This window comes from Nuphar pumila, chromosome 14 (assembly GCF_984573655.1).
Source record: "Nuphar pumila chromosome 14, dmNupPumi1.hap1.1, whole genome shotgun sequence".
Lineage (NCBI taxonomy): Eukaryota > Viridiplantae > Streptophyta > Magnoliopsida > Nymphaeales > Nymphaeaceae > Nuphar > Nuphar pumila.
Window position 1 is genome coordinate 21,612,178 of NC_143262.1, and position 6,515 is coordinate 21,618,692.

A 6,515-nucleotide genomic window follows, 5' to 3' on the forward strand; every position below is an offset into this window, starting at 1 on the left:
GCATTGCGGGTCACGGTTCAGACCCGAACCCAGGCTTTGTTTTATAAAACACACGAAAACAAGAATCGTGCCTAGGGCACGATTCTTGCAAGATCGAAAGGGGAGGGGGAGGTTACAGAAAGCATAACCGACTCCATCTTTCTTGGAGGGATGGAGATTTTCGGCTCGTTAAAGAGGGGAGTCTCACCCTTCTTTCCCCATGCTCTCATCTTCTTCCCGTTCTCTCTCTCTCTCTCTCTCTCTCTCTCTCTCTCTCTCTCTCTCTCTCTCTCTCGTTCAGTCAATTTGGGTGCGCATCGGAGAAGAGGGCGATCACCGGATAACTGGGGCCATCGGCTGCCATTGGATGCCACAACGAGCATCCCTATCACGACAGCAGTGAGGGGCGACTTCAGCCGGCTCTGTACTCGCGTCTCTAGCCTCCAATCGCCTAAACAAGTAGGATTTCTGCACCTTTCTTGTTTGGTGTTGATTGTATCTTGTGTGTGTTGTGGGTCGGTCAGGAAAGCACACCTATTGCATGCTCAGTCGTTCTTGATAGGGTTCTTGGTTGTCAGGAAGCAAAAGACAGCAGATGATTTGGGGGTTTCATATTCTAGAGTATGATAAATCTAGGTTTGGAGAAAGGGTTCGATTCTTGGTGTTGGGAGACCAGAATCAGAGTTTTTCGTGGTGATGATAGTGATTTGGGGGTTTCCGACTCTTGGTGTCGGATAACCCCAGATTTGAGGATTTTGGATTCTTAACTCCATGAATCCAGGGTTTTCGACTCTAGTGTCGGGTAAACTTGTTGGGTTCTGACTTCCGAGTATGATGTTGAATAACCCAGATAGGGTTTTAGTTTCATGATGTTGGGAAATTTTCAGATTTGGGAGGTTCTGGTTCTTGGACGTGATAAACCCAAACTAAGATTCCATGTTCACAAATCATATACGATTATTTACTGTCCCTGTTTATCTTTGCATGTTCTTTGCATAACATCGTGTTTTCCTATCACTTATCTTGGATGCATCTTAAACTGTTTGAGTAACTAGTTAAGAATGAAGGTTTCTTTCTGTCGGTGTTGTGACCCAGATTCAGGGGTGTTCGTGTACATCCCTAACTTGAAGATGAGTTGGGGTTTTTGCCATAAATCCCAAATCTAGGTGTATTTGGTGATTTAGGGCTGGGCTACACCCCAAATCCAGACAGATTTGAGGATATCGATGAACCTAGTTCGGAATTTGCAAATGAGGTTTTTCCATATAGATTTCTTGAATCTCTGGTTTGGACATTTCACTTACATCTGGAGTTAGGTGATTCTGTTCATTTCTGAAATACATAGTATTATTGTTTTCTAAAATTTTTGGTAACGAGTGAAAGGCATGAGATGTTTTAGAAATAAGATGAACACTAATGTCATTCCTGAATGTGCAGTTTGTATGGTTCTTAAAGTGTGTACTATGTTATTTGGGATAATGCCCTTATTGGAATGCAATAGTGATCTTTGTTTCAGGGCAAAGAGTGGTTAGAATTTTCTTGGCAATAAAAATTATACATGCTATGAACAAGGTTGAGTGTAGGATACATTTGTTCCAAGGAGAGGTGTGCTTAAATAAGTTGGACTGCTATTAACAATGGAACTGAGATGCTACAAATGAATCTAGAGTTCCTAATAGGCTGCTAATTGCTTTCTTTGAATTCAAAATTTTGAAAGAATGTCTGAAATGACTATTTCTGTTAGGTTGATCTATTGTAGACATCAGTCTTCCTGGACAAGCTGTGCATCCACTGCATCCTTTAATTTGAAAATTTCTCTTTTGCATTTAACAAAAATGTAGAAATGTTGGTTGAAATGGAATACTGGTGAAACCCTGTGATTTAGTTGAATAAGCTGCTTAGGTCATCCAGTTCAACAGTTTGGTTTTGAAGAATGAGGGGTGTCTGCAAGTGCTTATCAAATGGATGAAATGCACCCATTTTGTACAATGGATAACGTGCAATACATTTGTATTATTTGAACAATGCCATTGTGAGGTGTTTTCAAGGCATGCTTGTTCCCTCCTCACACAGTAGTCAGATAATTAGCAATGGTCATTCACATTTATCAGTTTAGTTCTGATATATCTTGATGGGCTTGGCATTGTATCAAATTATGGTTAAAAAGCAGTCTTGAAGGTTGTGTGGGAAGAATTATAAAAATTTATCATAAAATCTTATAAGAATGTACCTTGTTCAGGAATGATATTTCACTTATTTACACAAACTATGCTAGATCATTATTTAGATGTTAGACAAAAACGATCAAGTCATGTTAAAGATGCTTCATCATAGGTATGAGGTGTTGCACCAGAAGTTTCCATGGGCTACTATTTTGGGTCATGTTGAAAAAAAAAGGAAAACCACTTAACTTGTGTACGTGTTTATTTTTGTGGTACTGGCTCCTGGTATTATGCAAACTGTATTCTTCTCATGAAAGTTCATGAAGTTTTAATATGGTTGGTTGACATATAGTCAGCTGGACTGAAGTTTAGTCGGCTGGACTGAATTGACTATTTTAGTTAGGAGGATGGGGGTCCGGGATTGGTAAGCTTGACCATCGTCCCTAGCACGTGTTACAACTTACACTTCTACCCGAAAATTATGTAAATGTTGTTTTTGCATTTCATGATACTAGTTGTGTAATCTTGAAGTTGAGCATGACTAGGTTGTTGATGTTGCTTCTTGAGTATGTATGCTTGATGAGTATGTGTAATTTTATATGCACACTCACACACTCAAAAGAGATATGCAATGGTTAATACCCGTATGTGATGTAGGTAATACACATAGTGGGGATGCATATGATTGATGAAATGACATGCTTATGATTGGGTTATGTTCATATGAGTGGATGTTAACACATGAAAAAGTTTCATGTGCCTACATTGATGGGACATGATTATTTATCGTGTGTTTATGGATTAGTTTCAAGTACATGTGCATACACGAAATTGATGTGTGTTTAGCATGTAAAATCAGGTATAAATGTTCTTATGTGCTTATGAATGATGGATGAATGCATGTGTGTTAAGTGATTACATAAAAGCACTTACACATGGATGGTGAACACATGCATATGATTATGGTAACTCATGCACATTGTTGAATTGGTTTGAATGGATGTGCATTTGGAGGCATGACGACCTCATTGCATAAGTTGCAAGTTGTTATGATTTTTGCATACGATGTATTGATGGTCTAAATGAATCATCACAGACCTGGAGAGCATTGAGCTTGGGTTTGCTCTTTCTTTAATGGTTTAAATACATCACAATAATCATATTTACATGATGGTTTTAATTGTGTTGTTCTATTATTGCCACAGGTGGTAGATCGTGAAGAGTTGCGCATGTTGATTTGCAAGCCTATGATTAACTTTGCATGTTGATTTGCAAATGTGATTCTATTGTTCTATATTGCACTGTTCAATGTGTTTCCACGGGCTGGAGTCTCCTGATGGTTCTCGCAGGAATAGATGCAAGCTTTTGCCTTGTTTTTTGCATGTGAAAGTGCAATACTCAATAATTGACTCTTAATAAAAAGATAATGAATAAGAACAATATAATATACGTTTTGAGATATCTCATTTGGAGAATGAGGATCTTAGAGTTCCGGTCTTGGGGAGACTGTGAGGATACAAAAACTCTGTGTGCGTAAATTTTGTCCCATAAACCCAATATTGAGGTTTCTTCTCCTGGCACTGTTTTAGTTTGAGTCTACCACTTTACCTGGGGGTGGTGTGTTTGTCACAGATGTGAGTTTGTTTTGGTACCAAGAAAGTGACACTTGTGGGCGTGAGGTGTCCCTTGTGTCCCCGACATTAGATGTGGAGGTCTGATGTTCCGAAGGTGATTCGGTCGAGGGCTAAGTTTGGAACCCAGTAATAAAATACAAATTGTGTGCTAAGCTACCCTGAGAACTTAACTTGACCTCAGGGTTTATACCCGTTTGGTGTATCTGCGGGCAACAGTAATTAAAAAGAGGAACTTAAATTATATGCATTTAATAGGGCATGTATATGGAAAGAGAAAGTTAAAGAAAGATAATAAGAGGATTCATGCATTACACATAAGTCATACATTTTTCCTACTATGCATTAGAACACGCATATGTTATATGTTTCCTTAATTGATTTATGTTTGGTGGATGCGTGATGTTTAACTTTCAATGTATGTTAAATGTCTTGTTGTACTAAAATTGTGCATCATTGTATGGTTTAATGTTTCTTTATGCATAATTGATGTACCTTGTGGTATGAATGCGTACCTGAATTATGAATTGTCATAATTGCATTTCTCTAAATAATTATGTGGATTCGTAATTATGGTTGTAAAATATATGAATGTTGCTATTGATGTTACCTTCCAGTTAGCCTCTGATAAATTGTTGAGTGTCGTAGTGTAGACTGTTGTTTATTTTTTGTATATACTAACATCATACATGACACCCATATCACATACTGGATTCATGATGTACCACATTAAAAGTTACAGATTTCCTGCTTAGACAGTTGTAGTCTAATTTCTATAAACTTTCAGGTGAAGAGTTGGAGTTAGGAGCGGCTGCGGGATGAGGCTTCAATCAAGATTTTTGATTTACTGTTCCAGGGATAGTGTGAGAAACTCTGATGTTATTTTTCATTAATAATAAAAAAAATGTTTTTGTTTGCTTCCCTTGTAATATTCTGGAATGCTTAACCCTATGGTATGACTTGTTTCCACTGTATTGAAAAAAAAATTCTCAAAATTTGGGTTAAGATTTCGAGTCGTTACAAAGTCATTGTGCTAGATGAAACCATGATTCTACTCAACTTTTGTGTTTGAAAAGTTTTGGGTATAGTATGATATCCATGGTTAAACTAAGGCATTAATTGGGCACTAACGTCTGCTCCAAGGTATGAAGATAGACATCTCACTTTTCGGGATTTTAGCATATGTTTGAGCTCTTTTATAAAGCTAAAACTAAATTAAATCCATATAAAGTATTATTTATTAATTTCTTTATGACTAGTTTTATACTTTTTATTTATAGCATAAAACACTTAAAGATTCTTTAGCCAACTTTTCTCGTTTTATGTATTGTTAAGTATGGTCCACACTTAGGGCTATCAATGGGTCGAGTTTGTATATCAAGTAGCTGATCTAACTTGAACCAAAATTTACTGCTACAGGCATTAAAAACATGTCGAGTATTATTCAAGTCAGTCCAAACCCGACCCAAGAATATGCAGGTCAGGGTTGGGTTATGATTTTTTATCAGATATCCAATCCATTGTGACTTTTTTTTAGTAAGCTCGCTAAATTATATGGATCATGTATAGAATTTCATTTCTTACTGACAAAATCTGAACCCAAACCGCATTCCACTAACTAATTACATGTAGGGCTGAGAAACGAGATGAGCAGCTTGCCGTTCAGCTCGGTTCAAGAATTGAGCTCGGCGAGCTACAAGCTACGAGCCATCTCGTTTATGTAAATTAGCCGAGCATGATTTCAGTAAGCTCGACTTGGCTAGGTCATTTTACATATTATATACTTATATATTATCAAGATTAAAAATAATTAAAAAAAGTCAGGTCGCTTGTAAGGAGCTCGGGCTCGGCTCAGCTCATGACGAGCTTATGAGCCGAGCTCGAGCAGACCAAGCTAGGCTGGCTCCGCTTGTTTACCAGCCCTACTTACATGAGCGGATTTGGAGAGACGTGACTCGTGAGTGCTTTTCTGCCCCAAACCGTCCTTTACAATTTCCAATGTACTTCTGTTAAAAAGAGCAGGTGGTGACCGATTCTGCCCGTATCCGTAATGAAAGTGGAGCACAAGTCCAAGTGTCCAAGGACGGACAGACGGTGATTTCACCACAAAGTTTTCGTGTTTTGAAATCACCCACGTTCGTGACTTCAACAGCCACCGTTCATTATGCAAGCCAAAGATCTGACGTCATCATCCACAAAGAACGGTGGTGATTGAAGTCATTGGCTGTCGTGATTCATCAAATCATCAGATCCGTCCTCTCTACGTAACTCATGCCAGTGGATGAGCTCAGAGTCAAGACACTCGTTTGATTGCGTGATCCGCTGCCGTTTCCATGTACATGACGGCATCACAGTGATCAAGGCTTGGAACGGGGAAAATAACTGCCAGTTTTTGTTTTTATTTTTTGTGAGACATTGAAATTGTTTATTTTTCTCACATTCTTGATGATAAAATATCTGGGAAAATTTAATTAAATAAAAATAAAAATATTTTTCATGAGCTTAAAAGTATGAAAATTATTTTTTTAGTGATATTATTAGTATTTTTAAAGCACTAAGAAAATATCACGTCTTTTTATGTTTTTTTTCCAAAAAGAATGCCGATGCTTGTCTTTATGTTTATCACAAAAAGTTGCAACCTGGTAATCTTCTTTTTTATCTTGGAAAAAAGGCAAGAAAAAAGATTTATTTTATTTTAATTAATTACCTGTTCATCTCTTTTAAAAAAATGTGATAAATATGT